This window comes from Oryctolagus cuniculus, chromosome 5 (genome assembly GCF_964237555.1).
Source record: "Oryctolagus cuniculus chromosome 5, mOryCun1.1, whole genome shotgun sequence".
NCBI lineage: Eukaryota > Metazoa > Chordata > Mammalia > Lagomorpha > Leporidae > Oryctolagus > Oryctolagus cuniculus.
The window spans coordinates 54,781,372-54,801,626 of record NC_091436.1 but is presented as its reverse complement, the minus strand read 5'-3'; the positions used below and the strand labels follow the sequence as shown (position 1 = coordinate 54,801,626).

Sequence of the window (20,255 nt, the reverse complement as noted above, 5' to 3'; positions counted from 1 at the left end):
GGGATAAGTTTGACAGACCTTTGAGGAGAAGCAGAACCTGTAGTGGAAGCAGTGTCATAGTGGATCCCATTAGTCCGTGTCCTGAGAGGGTCTGGATCTTTGTTATTCTGAAGGAGTGGGTAAGACCTTCAAGCAGTTTTGGTGACCTGTAACTCTACTGAAAGGATGTGTCTGAGCAGAGTACAGGTCAACTCTTATTACTGTATTAAGAGCCTTAAGGTTTTCTCAGCTTGCGATTACGTTATCTTCCTCCATAGTGATTTGTAGAATAAGATTCTTGCTGGGTCAACAAATGACCAATAGATGTGTTGACGACAAAGTCAAAGTATTTAGATTTTGAGTTGGTGCCCAACATGGGAATGAGGAAGTGTAAAAGTCTGGAGTACTGGGACCAGCACTGTGGCCTAGCAGGTTAAGTTGCAGTCCATCCCATATGGGCACTGGTTCAATTCCCAGCTGCTCCATTTCCATCCAGCTCCCTGCTAATATGCCTGGGAAAGCAGCATTTTCTTTTATATCCCTAAAATGCTGATTGTAAGAGACTTGTCCATTTTATGAGTGATTAAGAACATAGGTATGAAATTAACCTAAATTTCACATTTGATTGTCTCTCCTATGTGATACCAAATTCCTATTAGTAAAGACTCTGAAATTTCATTTGCCTAAAGATCTATATCATTATCCTTTTATTACTCACTACCCCCATGATTTGTCAGCTTCCTAGAATGCTTACTGCTTCCCCGGCTTCTGTCTCTGGCTAGTTACAGGTCCTGTTTCTGCAGCCCCTTCCTCTTCCGCCGCTCTACATCTCTGCTTTGGAAGAATTCTGTGGTGGGGCCATGTCTAATTCCTGCAGAGCCCCAGGCTGTCTGTGGGGTTCTCCTGGGCTGGTTTCACGTCTCTTACCTGAGTGCTTTACCAGTTGCATTGCTTACCCCTGCTTCAGGTAGGCAAGCTGTAGCCTGTTCAGAGTGTGGATTTCCAGCCCCTCTTTCAGATGTCCCAAAGAATGTAAACCTGTGGTAGGAAAAGTGTTCAGAGAGCCTGTTAGAGATCACAGTGAGGAAAGGGAATAATTTCAGTTTAGATAGAGAGGAAACGATTTTTGAGGCCATCTGTTTATTTCTTGGATGTAATAGTTATTCAGTCCTTAATTCAGAATAGCACAATGAGTTTTAACATGCATTAAAATTATCGCTGGGTTTTTTTTTCTTCTTTGTGTCCATTCTCTTTGACTGTTTTGTAAGCAGGATATTAATTAATGATCTCAACACATATTGGTAAGCAATTCTGAAAGAACAGAATTGACTTTTTTAGTAATATGAAAGTACTTCTGCTTGTGAAAAAATGAAATTAAGTTTATTTTCATGCAAAAATTTGAATAATGCAACATTTCCCCACAGACTTTTTGAAGACCCTTCTGTAGGTGGATTTCAATTTTTTTTCTGTAAAGCAAATTTATCTTTTAATTCTATTTTCCACAAATTTTTTGAAGTACTGTATGTAGAAGCTGTAAAAAAATTCTAGTTGTAAGGGTTATTTGCTTTGGCAATTTATGTTTTGGATTAGTTAAAACCATTAAGTAAATGCAGTCTTGTTACAAAGAATATAACAGGAATGTAGTTAGGTTACCATTATGTACATATGACATATGCATTGTGGTTTATTTGTGTTCATCTGCTTTGTCCTCCATGGGGTCAGAATGAGTTTGCAACTGAATGTATGTGTCTGCATGCCAAAAATCCCCACCTTTTTGAGTAAAATTAAAATTGAGGAGGCCGGCGCCACGGCTCACTAGGCTAATCCTCCGCCTTGCAGCGCCGGCACACCGGGTTCTAGTCCAGGTCGGGGCGCCGGATTCTGTCCCGGTTGCCCCTCTTCCAGGCCAGCTCTCTGCTGTGGCCCGGGAGTGCAGTGGAGGATGGCCCAAGTCCTTGGGCCCTGCACCCCATGGGAGACCAGGAGAAGCACCTGGCTCCTGCCATCAGATCAGCGCAGTGCACTGGCCGGGGCGGCCATTGGAGGGTGAACCAACGGCAAAAGGAAGACCTTTCTCTCTGTCTCTCTCTCTCTCACTGTCCACTCTGCCTGTTAAAAAAAAAAAAAAAAAATTGAGAGCTAACAGTGCCTTCCTTCTCCTCAACCTAGTGTAAAAGAAAGCAGGATTATAATAGTAAAAATCCTAGGTGTGTTTAAATGAACATTTATGTTATTTTAGTAGAAAATGACTAGGTCCATAGTCAGTTTAAAAAGCTGTCCTTTAAATCTTTTCATTTGAAATATTAATTGCACATACAGATGCCATAGAATTGTAAACTTCTATGTGTTGATTAAATCATAACTTTTGCATTTTTCTTGTGTATAACACACTTAGCTACTAAGCAGTAGGCATTTAGTGCATTTGGAAGCTATCCCACAACAAAGTTGAGTCAGCATTTCATAACTGTTAAAATGAATTTGTAAAGGAAATGGGCTCACCAAGTTGTGGGTCTATAATATTTTTATTGATGAAATACACAGGCAAATACTGACTTTATTGTTGCTGTCAAATGGCTCATGCAAGAAAAATGAGGATGTTTGTTAGCAATTCCTGAAGTAGGACTTAGCAACATTAGTGTTGCCTACATAAATTTTGGTGTAAAATGTAGTAATCGGCATATAATGTCATGAATTCAACATGAATTTCTCATTTAAAGTATTAACTGGAAATGGATGTCTTTTAGATTGAAATATTGAAAGAGTTGTAGTTGCATTTCTCTTTTTTTTTTTCAGATTTATTTTTTATTTGAAAGAGCTACAGAGAGAGAGGGAGAGACAGAGAGAGGTCTTCCCTCTGTTAGTTCACCTCCAAGATGGTCATAGTGGCCAGGGGTTGGCCAGCATGAAGCCAGGAACTTCATTGCGGTCTGAGTGCAGGGGCTCAAACACTTGAGTCATCTTCTGCTGTATTTCCCAGGCCATTAGCAGGGAGCAGGATGGAAAGTGGAGCAGCCAGGAATCGAACCAGCACGCGAGTGGGATGCCAGCGTCGCAGGTGGCAGCTTAACCCTCTGAGCCACAACGCTGGCCCCTGTTGTTGCATTTCTAAGTTACTTACATCCAGAAAGTTGCATCAGTGACAGGAAATTCAAGAACTGCATGATAAAAATCACTAAGTAGTTTAAAGATGTTTCACGCCTTGGTGCACTCCACGTCCTGTCACGCAGAGCAGTAAAGACTGCAGCTGCCTACCTCCTAGACAGTCCTGACAGGACTTTTCTTGAGGCCCTGCAAATTTTGTTGTTTGTAAATAACTGAGGACAGGCTACAGGTGATGGATTTCTAGAATTTCACAAATTCTGGGAAAAACCTTTTCTTGGGACCTTTACAGTCTAATGATATAATTTTGGGAGCTATGAATGGGGCAGGCTGACCAGGTCCGTGGATAATCAGGCAGGAGCCAGCTGGATTTTAGAATCACCTGCAGTGTTTACAGTTCTCCCAAGTGGGGGTGGGCCTGGCAGGAAGGAAAAAGTAGCCTGAAAGAGAATGTTGAACAGCTGTTTTCCATCTTCCCTGAAGAGAAAGAAGGGGAAATGGACTTAAAGCCAGCATCAAGAGGGATTTATGCTAAAGACAGGGAAGTTTTTCTGATTTCTGAAGGACACTTTTGAATTCTTTTCTGTTTATAAAGATTTAAATGAGGGTCTTAAAGAGATGTTAAGAATTTGTCTCTGGGACTCTAATTTTCTGACTTAACGCTTATCTGAATTTGAAAATCTTAGAAATTAAAAAATAATTTAATATTCCTATGTGGAAGAAATGATCAGTTTCAGTGATTTGAATACAAGGTACCTTTACAGTTTCTACATAGTCCTTTTTATTACAAAATATTTATTGATAGGTTAACTGTTCATCACATATGCAGTTCCTTCAGCGTTTCCATTCAGGTCAGTGTGAACAAAACTCCCATCTTCAAGCTGAATGCTTTCTCCTCCAACTTTTCTCCACATTTTTTGAATGTTTTTGTAACCATTTAATGTCGGAGATTACATATATTCAAATACATAACATGAATTGATATATGTATAACATGTATGTGAAATGTGATAATATATGTGATTGCCTCAGTCAAAATAAACATCATCACTTCTGCTCTACCTTAGATCCCATCTGTATTTCCATATTTTAGAAAAATCTGTGAAAAATAATCTTATAACCAGTCGGTGGTATTCCATTTAGACTTTCATTTATGTCTTAACCCTTCTCTGCCCTATTTTCTATGGTAGAACCAGACTGACAGCAGGAGGGAAAGGGTCTCAGTGATGACATGACCATATGTGTGGGGCATCCATCAGTCATGTGGTTAGGTCACCCATATCAGAAAGCACCTAGAAACATCTCTCATATACCAACCTTCTCATATTAGTGTTTGTGGTTAGCAGTTATGATAGTAATAATGATGATGATGGTGGTGGTATTTATAGAAACAATGTGAACTTTGTTTCATTTTCTTTAGGAAGATAGACTCTAAGAAAATTGGTCCCATGGATTTAGGCCAGTGGTTTTATTTTTTTCTCAGTGTTAAATCAGGCAGTAGTTCAGAAGTAATATCTTAAAAGCAGGCTTGACACAGGAAAAGGTATTGGAAAATGCATCCTGAACTGACAGTCAGTGGCTTGGGATATGGTAAGAAATGCAGATCACTAAAGTCAGTGTCTTGAGAAGTTAGAAATCAGTGTTTCTTATTTTTTTAAAAAAGATTTATTTTATTTATTTGAAAGAGTTATAGAGAGAGGTAGAGACAGAAAGAGAAGTCTTCCATCCGCTGGTTCACTCCCCAGATGGCCTAAACAGCTGGATCTGTGCCAATCCAAAGCCAGGAGCCAGGAGCCTCCTCCGGGTCTTCCACATGGGTGCAGAGGCCCAAGGACTTGGCCATCTTCTGCTGCTTTCCCAGGCCATAGCAGAGAGCTGGGTTGGAAGAGGAGCAGCCGGGACTAGAACTGGTGCCCATATGGGATGCCGGCGCATCAGGCCAGAGCTTTAACCCGCTGCACCACAGCACCGGCTCCAGAATTAAGTGTTTCAACTTAGTTTTATAGCCTGAAGTTTTAAAGTAGTTTTGAAATGTTTTTCACAATTACCCTTCCTAAAGGAAACTGATTTGTGGAAGCACTGGAAACCTGCAACATCATCTTAGGTACAGTGTCTTTACCTGACCTCTTTAGTTGTGAGATTATTCTTGGGCTTTTCTTCATTTACTTTAAATCTTCTATATGTTAGAGCCTCTTGGAACTAATTAGAACCCAAGAGAAATAGGGAGCAAAATAAAAGTTAATCTGTTGCTTTTTATCCCTTCTTAAACACTAGCATGAAATAGAAAGATCTATTTTGTTTTCCTAAAGAAACAAATATTGTTCTGGTCATTTTCATTCTATTACCCAAATGTTGTATTAGGGTCCTGTCATTTTCTTTTTTTTTGTTTTTTCTTTTTTTATTTTTTGACAGGCAGAGTGGACAGTGAGAGAGAGAGACAGAGAGAACGGTCTTCCTTTGCCATTGGTTCACCCTCCAATGGCTGCCGCGGCCGGCGTGCTGCGGCCGGTGCACTGCGCTGATCCGATGGCAGGAGCCAGGTGCTTCTCCTGGTCTCCCATGGGGTGCAGTGCCCAAGCACTTGTGCCATCCTCCACTGCACTCCCTGGCCACAGCAGAGAGCTGGACTGGAAGAGGGGCAACCGGGGAAGAATCTGGCGCCAACCAGGACAGAATCCGGCGCCCCGACTGGGACTAGAACCCCGTGTGCCGGCGCTGCAAGGCGGAGGATTAGCTAGTGAGCCGTGGCGCCGGCCAGGGTCCTGTCATTTTCACCGTGAAAATTTTTAGGCTTAGTATGGCTTACTAAGAATTGTTCTTTATGAAATGCAAATTAACAAATGCTATTTGAGTATCTACTATGAGATTTTTTTTCATTAAAGATTTATTTATTTATTTGAAAGGGAGAGTTACAGAGAGGCAGACGGGGAGGGGAAGGAAGGTCGAGATCGTCCATCCACTGATTTACTCCCTAGATGGCACGAATAGCCAAGACTGGGCCAGGCCAAAACCAGGAGCCAGGAGCTTCATCCAGGTCTCCCACGTGGGTAGCAAGGGCCCAAACACTTGGGCCATCTGCTGCTGCTATTCCCAGGCCATTGGCAGGGAGATGGATCAGAAGTGGAGCAGCTGGGACATGAACCAGCATCCCATATGGTATTACAGCGTTACCCCCTATACCATAACGCCACACTGCTGGCCCCCCCCACAAAGTGTTTGAAGGACTGTGTTGCATGTAGTCAGTGGTGCTTGACACTACAGGAAATAGACAACTAAGACCTTGCCTTGTAACAGCTTGTACCTGAGTAGGAGAGATCTGCTTCATGTCCCTTCTGGATCCAGAGAGGGTAAAGCAATAAAAATGAGACAGGAGGTGAATATGTATCTTCAAGTAACTCAGTGTGCATATAATTAACACTAACTATACCATGTAGTAGAAACAGTTGTAAATATTCTCACTGACCCTTCTTTAAGGCGCAGTTCACATTCTGCCTCCTCAATGCATTCTTCCTTCTTCATCACAGCCAAAAATGCTAATTCTCTTATGCACATTGCAATGCACTTTGTCATTATGATGCAAACGTACTACCTTTTATTTCAGTGATTTGTGTATTTTATGTATTTCATTATCTTGAAAGATGATATAAGCACCTTCAAGGCTGACACCATCCCTGAATTCTCACAAAACATTGAGCAATGGATGGATGGGTTCGTGGGGAAGACTACCTATGAATGGGTTGCCAGGGAAGGCTTCATTAAAGAGCATGTATTTTTTGAACGAGAAAAGTACCTTGTTGTGTATGCTGCCAATAGAGAGGAAACCCTGTGAAAGAGAGTGTATTGGGAATAAAGAGCAAAATTAAGCAAAGAGGTGTTGGTAAGTCTGAAGGGAGGAAAGGTGGGGCAGAGCTACATTGTGGAAGCTTTTGGATGAAAGGCTTGTTCAGTTTGCTGAGGTAAGCAAGCTTTTAGGTCAGGAAGTGATATGGTGCTGGTGACTAATTTGTGAAAAGCTGTATGTAAAAGATGGCTACTGTAAAGATAGTAACTTCATAGTTATTTTTGGTTAGACTGCCTGGATTTGTATCTTGGCCCTTTTACTTTCTGTGTGACTTTGGGTGAATGACATAATTGATCTCACTTATTCTGAGTGTTAAAAAGTGATTGATTGTATTAATAGCTCTGGGACTGTGGTAAGGATTACGTGAGTTAATCTGTGAAATATGTAACTTTTTGTATTGCTAAGCACTTATATATATTATTTATTGGTGAATACATGATGAGTACTACAATGCCTACTTTAAAAATGAGAATATAGAGCCAGCACTCTGTATTCATTAGCTAGGACAGCCATAAGAAAGTACAATGAACTGGGTAACTTATGTAAAGATATTTACTGTCATGTTTGGAGATACCTCAGAAATCTGAATATAGCTCTTCCATACGACCCAGCCATCCTACTCCTTGGAATTTACCCAAGGGAAATGAAATAAAAGAGCTATCTGCACCTCAGTGTGTATTGCAGCTCAATTCACAATAGCTAAGACCTGGAATCAACCTAAATGCCCATCAATGGAAGACTGGATAAAGAAATTATGGAATATGTACTCTATGAAATACTATACAGTGGGAAAAAAAGAAACCTGGTCATTTGCAACAAAATGGAGGAATGTGGAAAACATCATGCTGAGTGAAATAAGCCAGTCCCAAAGGGACAAATATCATATGTTCTCCCTGATTTGTGACAACTGAGCACTGAAAAGGAAACCTGTAGAAGTGAAACTGACACTATGAGAAGCAATGACTTGATCAGCCCTTGTCTTGACTGTTGAGGAACAGCTTACTATTTTATTCTTTTTAGTATTTTCTTTTTCTACATAATACCATTGGTTGAACTCTTTACTTAATACCTAATTATTCTTAGGTGTTTAAATCCAATTGAAAATTGATCCCTGTTAAAAATAAGAGTGGGAATAATAGAGAGAGGAGATTTACAGTTTGGCACAGGTTCCCTCAGACTTACCTTTAAGAGTAAAGCTAAAAACTTGCCACGGGACTCCAAATCCCATTAAGTTGGCAGGTACTAATGGCATCTTACTGGTTAATGTGATTAGTTGAAGTTCATAACTGATCATAAAGCTAGGATTGAGTGTCAAAGGGATCACATAAATAAGACCAAGTGTCTGCTAACAATAACTAATAGAGTTAAAAAGGAGAGAACGATTCAACATGGGAAACAGGACACGTAGCAGACTCATAGAATGACAAATGCCCTAAACAGCACTCTGGCCTCAGAATCAGCCCTTAAGGCATTCGGATCTGGCTAAAAAGCCCACAAGAACATTTCAGGCATGGAAAGCCAAGACACTGGCAAAAAATGACCTACAGGAAAGATCTCTGTGAGTGAGATCCAGGTGGAAAGAGGGGACTATCAAAGAAGGAGGTACCTTTCTCTGAAAGGAGAAGAGAACCTCCATTTCGATTATGGGCTTGTCTAAGAAATGTCAGAGTTTGTGGACTCAGGAGGCTTCCATGACCTTGGCAGCTTGTGGTGGGAGCCTTGGGTGATCACTGATGTCATAAATAAGAGTGTCAATTCTGTTTTTTTTTTTTTTAAGATTTATTTATTTTATTTGAAAGTCGGAGTTACACAGAGAGAAGGAGAGGCAGAGAGAGAGAGAGAGAGAGAGGTCTTCCATCTGCTGATTCACTCCCCAGATGAGGCAAGTATCCATTACAAATGAAGAAGCAGAGGGGTGAGAGGGGGAGAGGGCAGGAGGAGAGGGAGAGGGAACCTACACTGACCACTGACCGTTAAGTGGTGGAGCTAGGGTAGGACCCAAAGCAGTTGCCTTCCTTCCTGTTTTTTTTTTTTTTTTTTAAAGATTTATTTTATTTATTTGAAAGAGTTACAGAGAGAGAGGTAGAGACAGAGAGAGAGAGAGAGGACTTCCATCTGCTGGTTCACTCCCTAGATGGCCGCAATGGCTGGAGTTGCGCTGATTTGAAGCCAGGAGCCAGGAACTTCCTCTGGGTCTCCCACTGCTATCCCAGGTCACAGCAGAGAGCTGGATCAGAAGAGGAGCAGCCGGGACTAGAACTGGAGCCCGTATTGGATGCCGGCGCTTCAGGCCAGGGCGTTAACCAGCTGCGTCACAGCACCGGCCCCTTCCTTCCTCTTTTATGACTCTTCCTGTGTCAGCTTCTTTGTCCATTTCCCCCACTGCACTATGAGCCCCTTTGGGAAGGGTCTGTGTCCACTTCAAGGCATATAACAGACTGCCTGGCCACATGGCTGTTGAACAAAACAAGTGAGTGTATGCTGGTCCTCACCATTCCTGGTGTCATTGTAGAGGCTCCCTCTGTGGTGTGAACACTGCCGCCAGAAGCTCCCGTGTCTGTCCTTCCAGGGGCCCATGTGCCAAGACGTGGTGTGAGTGTGGGTGGGTGAAATAGGAAAATCAAGGAACAAGGTCTCTGTCCCCTGTTCTCAGCCCTGGTCAGACCACCACTCCCATTAAGCCCCTCAGAGTCTCCCCCAGCCCACCAGTTGCTCACATCAACCATGGACACATGCCAGCAATCAGCTGCTCCTTCCCATTCTGCCCTTCTGTCTGACAAAGAAAGCCTGATTCTGAGGGGGAGAACTAGGTTAGCCCCTGCCCACTCCTGCCCCTGCCGGGAGGGGCCTGGAGATAGTCAGTCCCCCAGAGTCCATCCTGACCTGCCCCTGAGTTCTCAAAAGTCTCTCCCTCTGCCCAGCAGATCACACCCCTCATCCCCACCTGACCTCCCCATCTTCTCCCTCTCTACAACCTGCAGCTGCCTCACTGCCTGGCAGGCCAGGTTGAGTCACTTCCAGATTGCACTCTCCTGGTCAGGCCAGTTTGGCAAATAAGAGTGTCAGTTGTTAAATCAGCAGCAGGAGTCACTCTGTACTTGCTCCTTCTGTCCTTAATGTTTTGTACTATGTGAATTAACAGTACAACTAGTCTGCAAATGGTACTTTATACTCGTGTGTGTGTGTGTGTGTGTGTGTGTGTGTAGGTGCAAACTTGAAATCTTTACTTAGTATAGAGTTGATCTTCTGTATATAAAGGTAATTAAAAATGAATCAATGAAGAATGGGATGGGAGAAGAAGTAGGAGATGGGAGGGCAGGTATGGGGGAAGAACCACCATAATCCAGAAGTTGTACTTAAGAAAGTTATATTTATTAAATAAAAGCTTTCTGTTAATAAAAAGATATTTATTGTCTTATAGTGCTAGAGGTTGGAACCAAAGTCAAGGTCAGCAGGTTAGCTCCTTCTGAGGCTATGAAGGGGAAGCCGTTCTATTCCTTTCTACACTTCTGGTAGTTTCTGGCCATCTTTTGAATTTTTGGCTTCACAACTGTCTTCCATCTCTATGTTCATATTCATATGGTATTCTCTGTTGTCTATTTTCAAATTTCTGGGACCCACATTCAGTTTAGGTAACATTAGGAGGTATTGGAGGTTATGATAGAATTCAAACCATAACAGACTTCAAGTCAGGACTTTTGGGTCTATCACATAAGGCCATAGTGTGCCAAAAGGATTATAGAAAAAAAAAAAGGAATCTGTAGGTTAATATGATAATTGGCTACTGAGCTGCCTTGACTCTTCTGCCTCCCGTGTGTCTGGACCTGCATCATTCCTTGGATAGCCATGGAAATGGACATGGTACAGAGAGCTCTGGGATGTATGCTCCTCCTTTCCTGGAAAGATCTTGCACCTTGCTTCCTTTTTTCCAATATGGACTTCTGTGACTTCTATTTGAGGTTAGAAATAGGATATTAAGGTAAATGTGGAAGCATTATAGCAGCATGGACATTCCATCTTCTCTGTAGATTTGGATGTCACTGTTCCAGAGTATTAGTAATAAAGAAAGAAATGAATATTTTTGGAAAAAAGAGCGAGACTCTTAAAGTATCTATGGTAAGGCTTTTACTGCCAAGTCAATTAGAGATTGAGTTGGTAGGATTGGAGCAATGTAATAAGATAAAAATTGTTGCCTTGCAGGCTTATGGTAGAGATTTTGTTAAGTGAACAAATATGACTGAGATTCCTGAAGTCACTGAGGAAGCTGGAAATACCCACAAAGTGGTGGAAATTACCTGTGAGGATTGAAAATACTATATAGACAAATGGTGATTTCAAATGATGAAAGTCTCAAGAGAGTCACTGCTAGAGAGGCACTCAGAGAACCAAGGTGTCTCCAGGAATTGAAGCTTGTCAGTCGGGATAATATGGGATCTGGCCTCCATGGGAAAGTACAACAGAGGATAAGATGTCACTATAAGGGTCAGTTACTTCATAAAATCTTTGATTTTGAAGTGTTCTGACACCTCCCTGTGCCAGTCTGCCCCATTTTAAACTCAAGAATCACTTGCAAGGTGGTGATCTAGTCTTCACATCCATTTAGGACAGGACATAAGAAGTAAACTTGAAAAGGAAGAATGGTACAAAAGGGAATTTTCTGCAGCATGGACAAAAAGGCATTCCTCAGATTTGAACAAAGGAAATAGCTAGGCAGAGTGTGGCTATGAATAGAGACGGGGTGGAGTGGGCAGGGTGGCTGTCAGTGTCTGGATAGAGAAGTATACAGGTGAAAGGTGTATGCCTAGATGCAGAAACTGATGCTAGAACAGCGAGAGTAAGATGCTAAAGACCAAATGCACATGGACAGTTGATTCACCAAAATGAGGGTACAGATATGGAGTTCTAAATTCATAACTGTGTTGTGTGCACAGACATAAACATTAAATACCTAGCTGTGTTTCAGACTCTGAATATTTATTTATTTTTTAAAAGTAAGCATAGCTATTAAGTATCTTTTATATGACAGATAAGGCTGTGGACATCTTGCTCCTACTGTTACTAATCTTTCCTGTAGTCCTGTAACATAGACATTTCTATCCTCATTGTACAGATATGAAATTGGGTTGAAATGTTTATATAGGAGCATGTTTTTTGTCTTATGGATCCATGGTCATCAATTCAGGAATTATTTTCTTTTCTTGCATAGTGTATGTAGTTTGCAGAAGTCTAGTAAAGTTTTTCTTTATATGGCATTGTGAAGTAACACTTTATAGATAGATCTATAAATATTTACCATAAAAAGATTTTTAGCACAAAATAATAAGAATGGTGTTGGTGTAGAAGAAATAATAATGAAAGCGCATTCTTACTGTTTTTAATTCTCTAGATGCAATAAAAGTTAGCAATATAGTTTTTAAAAATTTGCAGTATTTTCTTTGCAACATTTTATTGCAAAATTTGCAATAAAGCCCTTATATTGAACCACTAAACTATAATAATCCTTGGGAATATGGTTAGAAGTGGGAGAAATGAAGGAAATCACATTAAATTTCACATTATAATAAAATAAATAAAAGTCTTAGCCCCCAAAACCATCATCCAGCAGAAAAGCAAGTCCTATATGGTTCCAAGGAAGAGGAGTAGCATGTCTAATCACATGTAACATGGACTGAACATTTTGAAGTGGCATTTAGGAAAAGACCCGAAGAAGACTTGTGAAATCTACCAGTGGACTGCATGGTTGGCCTGTTAGTGATAACATGGCAAGCCTAGGGTGTAAAGGCAGTCTGGGGTGGACTTACTGAGAGTCTTGTGCCTCAGGGAGGCTTGGGAAGGCATTAGCTGTGAATATAGCTCTCAGTAAACTGATCATTGCCTAAAGGTTCAAGCATTGTAGTACATTTTTATCTCCAAATGGTTTATCTTGGTACTCAGAATTTTTATTGCTGCTTCTCATGTAGTTATGTAGCTGTATAGTTATATTTCTTATTATCTTTGAGTACTTAAAGCTTGCATCTTGACATATAATTAAATTTATCCATCCAGTAAATAATTTTTGAGTTTTTTTTAAATGTTTGGCACTTGGTGATGAGGACCTAGCAAAGAGCCCTCCTGGAGCTTAGATTCTGTTTGGGGAACCAGGTCCACGAGACAAGTTAAGTAAATTGCATGGTAGGTTAGAGGTTCATTAGTGCCATGAAGAAAAGTAAAATCAAGAAGAGAGTTAGGAGATAGTGGTCATGGGCTGGGTAAGGATCTCCTTTATATAAAAGTGAGTGCTGCTGACCTCACTGAGAAAGTGATGGTTGAGCAAACACTTGGAGAGTGAGCAAGTCATGTGGAAATTTAGGAGTAAGCGTTCTAGAGAGAATGAGAGAATGCTAGTGTACAGGTGCTAAGAACAAGTGCTAAGAAATATAGGTTCATCAACGGCAAAGGAAGACCTTTCTCTCTGTCTCTCTCTCTCTCACTGTCCACTCTGCCTGTTAAAAAAAAAAAAAAAAAGGAAATATAGGTTCATGTGTACAGAAGTAGGACAGTGAGAATAAGAGAGTGAAAAAGAAAGTAAGAGACATTGTAGACGAAGGCTGATAGGTAACCTGGTCAGCCTATATAGTGCCTTGAGAGCTGTTGTCAGGACTTTGATGTTTACTTTGAATGAGGAGGATTTTAAACAGAGCAGTGACGTTATCTGAATTATGATTGAACAAGATTCCTCCGGCTCATATGATCATCGGGAGGTGAGAGTGAAGGCAGGCAGACTAGCTTGAAGGCTGTTACAGGCAAGACGTGTCATGGCTTAGGCTGTAATTTTGGTGGTGAAAGTGGCTGGATTCTGCATGGATTGGAGGTAGAACCAACAGAATTTGCTGATGGTTTGCATAGGGAGAAGAAGATGGGAAGTGAGGAAAGGAGAGGGGATTTGCCCTAAATTGCTGCCAGGATTGGTTGCCAGGAACTGAGATGGGAAGTCTGAAAAGGCAGTGCTTGCATTTTTGGGTTAGTTACAACTGTGTAACATGGCTTTACAAACCAAATCTGTGGTATTTTATGTTTGATTATGATTCAGAGGAAGATGTTTGGAAAGTACCTAGGAATTTTGATGCTGAAGAATGGTGATCTATAAGGCAGAAATGAAAATCTAAAACAAAAGTATACTTAAGAATGTTTGAGAATGAGAAAGATAGCAAAAGAAAGAAAGAGTATGTAGGCCAGTGCCATGGCTCACTAGGCTAATCCTCTGCCTGCGGCGCCGGCACCCCAGGTTCTAGTCCTGGTCGGGGCACCGGATTCTGTCCCAGTTGCTCCTCTTCCAGTCCAGGTCCCTGCTGTGGCCCGGGAAGGCAGTGGAGGATGGCCCAAGAGCTTGGGCCCTGTGCCCGCTTGGGAGACCAGGAGAAACACCTGGCTCTTGGCTTCAGATCGGCGCAGCGCGCCGGCTGTAGCAACCATTGAGAGGTGAACCACTGGAAGGAAGACCTTTCCCTTTGTTTCTTTCTCTCACTGTCTAACTGTGCCTATAAAAAAAAAAAGAGTTTGTGAAAACTGAAAAAATGGAAAAATGCTTAAATATAAGAAATGAAAAACAGCTTCATGTGTAGTGATAAAAGCATCACTTTATACGGTCATCCAATAAATAGAATTTCATTTTAATCAAATGAATTGAAATAATAGTAATTTACTTTCCCACGGACTTTCTTTAAGTCTTTTGCTTTATATATGTATTTGGTTTTTGAACAATTTCTGAGGCTTTAAAACATATGGAAGTCTAGTGTTTTCGTCCTTTGCTTCATAGCAACTTTTTTTTTTTTTAGCAGAATCATTTTTTTTCTGGGTGTAAATCAAAGCATAATAGCAAAAGTTGGGGCAAGTATTTAGCCTCAAGGTTAAACTGCCTGGTGTGATGCCCCCATCCTATATCAGAGTGCTTGGGTTCAAGTCCTGGCTCTGCTCTGGATTCTAATTTCCTGCTAATGCATACCCTGTGAGGCAGCAGGTAATTTTTTTTTTCAGTTTTATTCAAGATTTTTTTTTTTAAATGTCAAATCACCACAAAGCTGACTTGGCTACTCGTTGAGCCTCCTGAGTCATGGTTATGTCTGTATCTCACTCTGGCCAGTCCTTCCTCTCCACCAGACACTGGCTCCGTTCTCTTGGCCTCAGCCTGTCCCAGTCTGGGGTGTCCATGAAGTGTGAATGTGAACTGAGTGAGGCTGCTTCGAAGTCTGGCCCGTGTGTCCATCCAGACTCCCAGTGGAGTGTAGGTCTCCCAGGGCAGCAAGGCTGGGAAAGGCAGACCCTGCCCAGGAAATCCTCACATTGGACAGGGCATCCGACAGCATCCTGAGGGCTCGCCCAGCTTTTCCCCCCAACCCCAGTTCAGGTGGAGCTTGGAGCAGCTGTCACCAGAGTCTATGTTGATGAAAGTTTAGGCTCCGTGCGGAGCGGACATCAGCGGCGAACCTGAGGGCATCCAGCATGGGGAGCAGGTTGAGAAGGGCCATGTTGCTGGAGTCACTGAACCAGGATGTGATAGGGGTGGCATTGTCTGGATGGCTCCCTGCCTCCCTTGCTGGAGATACAGACTGAGTTCTCTGCTGTGGTTTCGTCCTGGCCTAGCCCTGGTTGTTGTGGGCTTTTGGGAAGTAAACTAGTGAGAATATGCTCTTTCTCTCTGTCCTGTCACATAAATTGATAAGTAATTTTTGTTTAAAAGCAGAGGTTGAATGAAGAGAAAAATTTGATGAAAAATATTACCACATTTTCTTTTCTGCTGGGATAGTGTTATGATAAGACTCTTGTGATTCTTTTTTTTTTTTTTTAAGATTTATTTATTTGAAAGGTAGAGAGAGAGGCAGGGAGGGGGGGAAGGGAAAGAGAGAGGGAGGGAGAGAGGGAGGGTTGAGAGAGAGAGAGAGAGAGAGAAAGAGAGAGAGAGAGAGAGAGAGAGAGAGAGAGAATATCTTCCATCTGCTGATTCACTCCTCAAATGGCTGGCACAGCTAGGACAGGCCAGGCTGAATCTGGGATTCAGGAGCCTCTTAAACTGCCTGTTGTGGTTCCTCTATCCTATATCAGAGTGCTGGGTCTCTCACATGGGTGGTAGGGGCCCAAATACTTGGGCCATCTTCTGCTGCTTTCCCAGGCACATTTGCAGGGAACTGGAGCAGCTGGGACTAGAAATTGTACCCATGTAAGCTGTTGGCAATGCAAATGGTGGCTTAACGTATTACAGAACAACACCAGCCTCAAGACTCGTAATTCTAGCAGGAGTTAAATGATTTGTCTAAAAAATTGAGGAAGAGGGGCCAGCACTGTGGCCCCTCTAAACCTCCACCTGCTGCACCAGCATCCCATACGGGTGCTGATTCATATCCTGGCTGTTCCTCTTCCAATCCAGCTTGAGCTCCTGCACCCTTGTGGGAGACCTGGCTTCCCTTGTGGGAAGAAGCTCCTGGCTCCTGGCTTTGGATCGGCACAGCCCTGGCCATTGTGACCATTTGGGGAGTGAACCAGTTAATGAATGGAAGACCTCTCTCTCTCTCTCCCTGTATCTACCTCTCTGTAACACTGCCTTTCAAATAAGTAAATCTTTAAAAAAAAAAAGGTGAGTGTGTTTTGGTGCAAAAATTTGGAGATTAAATAGGATAATGAAATGGCTATGCTTTGCACAATAGCTATTAATAATAGCAAGACCTATTTTCTGGCAAAAAAACTAAGGAGGGTTTGCCAGAGACATTAAAGAAAAGCAGGAGCATATGGTTTCCCTAAAGGTAAGTCCTCAAAGTATCAGAGAAGAGGGTTCCATGCCATATAGGGATTATGAAGAGGAAGCACCAAGAAAGGTTTCTCTAAGAGGTCTTTGAGAAAGGCCTTGGCCTGAGAGTTTCAATTAGTATATTAGTCAGGGCTCTTGAGAGAAACAACCTTTAGGAAACCAATGTCTATATATCTGCATCTTATGGCTGTCTATCTAGCAAGAGATCTTCTATGGGAATTGGTTCATGCAATTGTGGAGGAAAAGAAATATCATTATCTGCCAGCTGCAAGCTGGAGACCCAGGAAGGCTGGTGGTGTGGTTCCAGCCTGAGTCTGAAGGCCTGAGAATCAGGACACTGAAGGCGTAAGTCCCAGGCAGAACACAGGAGAAGACCAGTGTCCCAGCTCAACGAGTGGAGCAGAGAGAAAAATTCTTGCTTCTGCTGCGTTTTTGTTTTAGTCAGGTTCTCAGTGAACTGGATGAAACTCACTCACATTGGGAGTGGACACTCTACCACTTCAAATGCTAACCTCATCTGGAAACCTGCAGATACAAGCATAAGTAATGTGTGACCAATGTCTGCACACCTGGTGACCCAGTCAAGTTGATATGTAAAATTAACTGTAGAAACTGGTAAGAAAATAAGTCATTTATCTAAAAGTCAAAGGAAGGAGAGTAGTTGATACTGAATTAAAGATCATTTTATTCACAAATTACAGATATATTGCCAAATGGAAATTAATGTATACTGCCAGTTGTGAAAGTGGAAAATATATTTAGATCAAACATCAGATTTTTTTAAACATTATGTTTAAGTTAAGTAATTTTTTCATTGGTTACACTGGACTGATGTTTTTATATTTAGGACTGTGTAAGCACATATATGAATATATATAGGTTTCAATTTTGTTTTTTGCACCAGATAGACTTATCTTTTAATTCCATTTTCTATGAATATTTTAAAGCCCTCTTGTATGGCATATGAGTAAGCTTTATCTTTGTGTGTAAACTTTGGTTGATGAACAAATTGTACTATACTTGAAGACTTTATTTTTTTTCCGTGGATGTGTTCAGTTGCTTGGAATATGTAGCCTTAAAATTACAATTTACAGATAAGCAGGAAAAAGAAGAGAAGCCTTTGGACAGGGTACTTTATACTTGTCAAGATAGTTGATATTTTTAGACTCTTGAAGAGACTGCAAGCTTGTGAATAACAATGCCTAGTACCTATCTTATAGATCACATTGTCTGGGTGATAGTTTTGTGAGTGCTTCCTCCTGGGGTCATGTGGTACTTCCTGTTTGTTGGACTGACCTGGGTGTTCTCATGGGGATAATGGCTGCTAGAATTAATTGAGGATTTTCCTCATCCTGGGCACTCTTACTCTTTAAGTTCTCAGCTAATTTCATCATCTCAGAAACTCTCTGAGAAGGGCACTATTATTTTATCCATTTTTAGGAGAAGATAGGATTGTGGCTAAGGATACGGTGTCACTAAGTTCAAACCCAGAAGTCTGTTTTCAGCTGGTGCCTTCAACCACTTAATTATGTTTGGAGGAAAATAATAACTAGCATTTTTTGGTAAACGCGTTAAAGGTGTGATTTCATATACTCTCCAACCAGTCCATGAGACAAGTAGCGTTCTTTTTTTTAAAAAAAAAAAAAAAAACACAAAACATTATAGAGGGAGAGACTGAAAGGCCTTCCAGGAGCCAGCACTGTGGCCTAGCCACTTCTGCCTGCAGTACTGGCATCCTATATAGATGCCAGTTCAAGTCCTGGCTACTCCACTTCTGATCTGGCTCTCTGCTGTGGCCTGGAAAAGCAGTAGAAGATGGCCCAAGTCCTTGGGTCCCTGCACCCTCCCTTGTGGGAGACCTGGAAGAAGCTTGTGACTCCTGGCATCGGATCGGCACAGCTCCGGCTGTTGCGGCCATCTGGGGCGTGAACCAGTGGATGGGAGACCTGTCTCTCTCTGCCTCTCTTTTTCTCTCTGTGTAACTCTGGCTTTCAAATAAATAAATAAATCTTAAAAAAAAAAAAAAAAAAAAAACAACAAAAGAAAGGTCTTCCATCCCCTGGTTCACTCCCAAAATGGCTGCAATGGCCCAAGCTGTGCCGATTCTAAGCCAGGAGCCAGAAGCTTCTTCCAGGTCTCCCACAAGGGAGGGTGCAGGGGCCCAAGTGTCTGGGCCATCTTCTACTGCTTTCCCAGACCATAGCAGGCAGCTGGATCAGAAGAGGAACAACTGGGGCTAGAACCAGTGCCCATATGGGATGCCTGCATCCCAGGCACAGGATTAACCTATTGTGCCACAGCGCCAGCCCAATAAGTAACATTTTAAATGAAAAAATAGGTTTAGATAGCTTGTCCCAAGTCACACCATGGTGAAATAAGCCGTTGTGTTCCCTCATGCCGGGCATCTAAACCACCTCATTAGTCTGCCTTCATGAATCTATGGGCAGGAAGAAAATTTTCTTTAGGTTTCCATGGGCATTTTATGGTTCAATTTAGCTGCTATTTGAAACTAAAATTTGCAGTTTCGCTGTTGACTTCATTATCTTTATTTATCTTCTTTCCTGTGCCTTATATATTTATTTTTTTAGCCAGCAATGCCACAAAAGTATGTTTTCTAGTTAAAGCTATTGCCTTGAAAGTGATAGCTGGTCCTTCAGACTCTTCCAGAAAGTCTTGGGTTATTAACTCTTTAGTGAAGTTTTGGGGAAAAAAACGATTTCAAATTTTCTTTTGGGTCCTGGTAGAAGAGATTAAATAAATTGCTTTGGACTAAGGGAGAATGCTGATTCATCTTTATTGTCAGGCAGAGCTGTACAAGTACTACAGTTTTGAAAAACCTCAGAAATATCAATTTCTTAAATTTGTACCCTATATTTATTTACAGTTGGGGATAGTATTTTTTTTTCACGTTGTATCTTCAATGCCTAGCATAATTCCTGGATTTAGCAGCTGTTCAATACATTACTAGAATTAATTAATATTTACCAGAAATTCTTATATCCACACAGATACAAAGATAGCATTTTAATTCTGGATAACAATACATGAGAAAACATGACTTACCTAAATTACTACTTATATAGTTTAGGATACAAAACATACACTTAAATTATACTCAGTATTAAGTTGTTGTAAAAATAATGCCAAAATCAAAAATTCTGACAACATGTTAGGATGACCATTTCACTTTCTCTTTTGCCTCTTTTTTTTTTTTTTTTTAAAGATTTATTTTATTTATTTGAAAGAATTACAGAGAGAGGTAGAGCCAGAGAAAGAAAGAGGTCTTCCATTCTGCTGGTTCACTCCCTAAATGACCACAGCGGCCAGAGCTGAGCTGAGCCAAAGCCAGGAGCCAGGAGCTTCCTCCGGGTCTCCCATGCAGTTGCAGGGCCCCAAGGACGTGGGCCGTCTTTCACTGCTTTCCCAGGCCATAGAAGAGAGCTGGATCAAAAGAGGATCAGCCAGGACTCGAACCGGTGCCCATATGGGATGCCGGCACTGCAGGCTGGGGCTTTAATCCTCTGTGCCACAGAGCTGGCCCCTCTTTTGCCTCTTCTG

The 20,255-nt window shown here is 41.6% G+C and overlaps 1 protein-coding gene and 1 long non-coding RNA gene across 4 annotated transcripts in view; one reads left to right on the top strand and one right to left on the bottom strand.

Annotated features, from left to right (window-relative positions):
- Nucleotides 1-20,255, top strand: part of DSE (dermatan sulfate epimerase) — a 73,974-nt gene that overhangs the window by 3,344 nt on the left and 50,375 nt on the right. The window lies entirely within an intron of this gene.
- LOC127493158 (uncharacterized) overlaps nt 1-20,255 on the bottom strand; it is a 56,112-nt gene that overhangs the window by 29,284 nt on the left and 6,573 nt on the right. The window contains exon 3 of the long non-coding RNA XR_007923202.2: nt 907-1,017. This is a non-coding gene — a long non-coding RNA (uncharacterized lncRNA). The remainder of the gene's footprint in view (nt 1-906; nt 1,018-20,255) is intronic.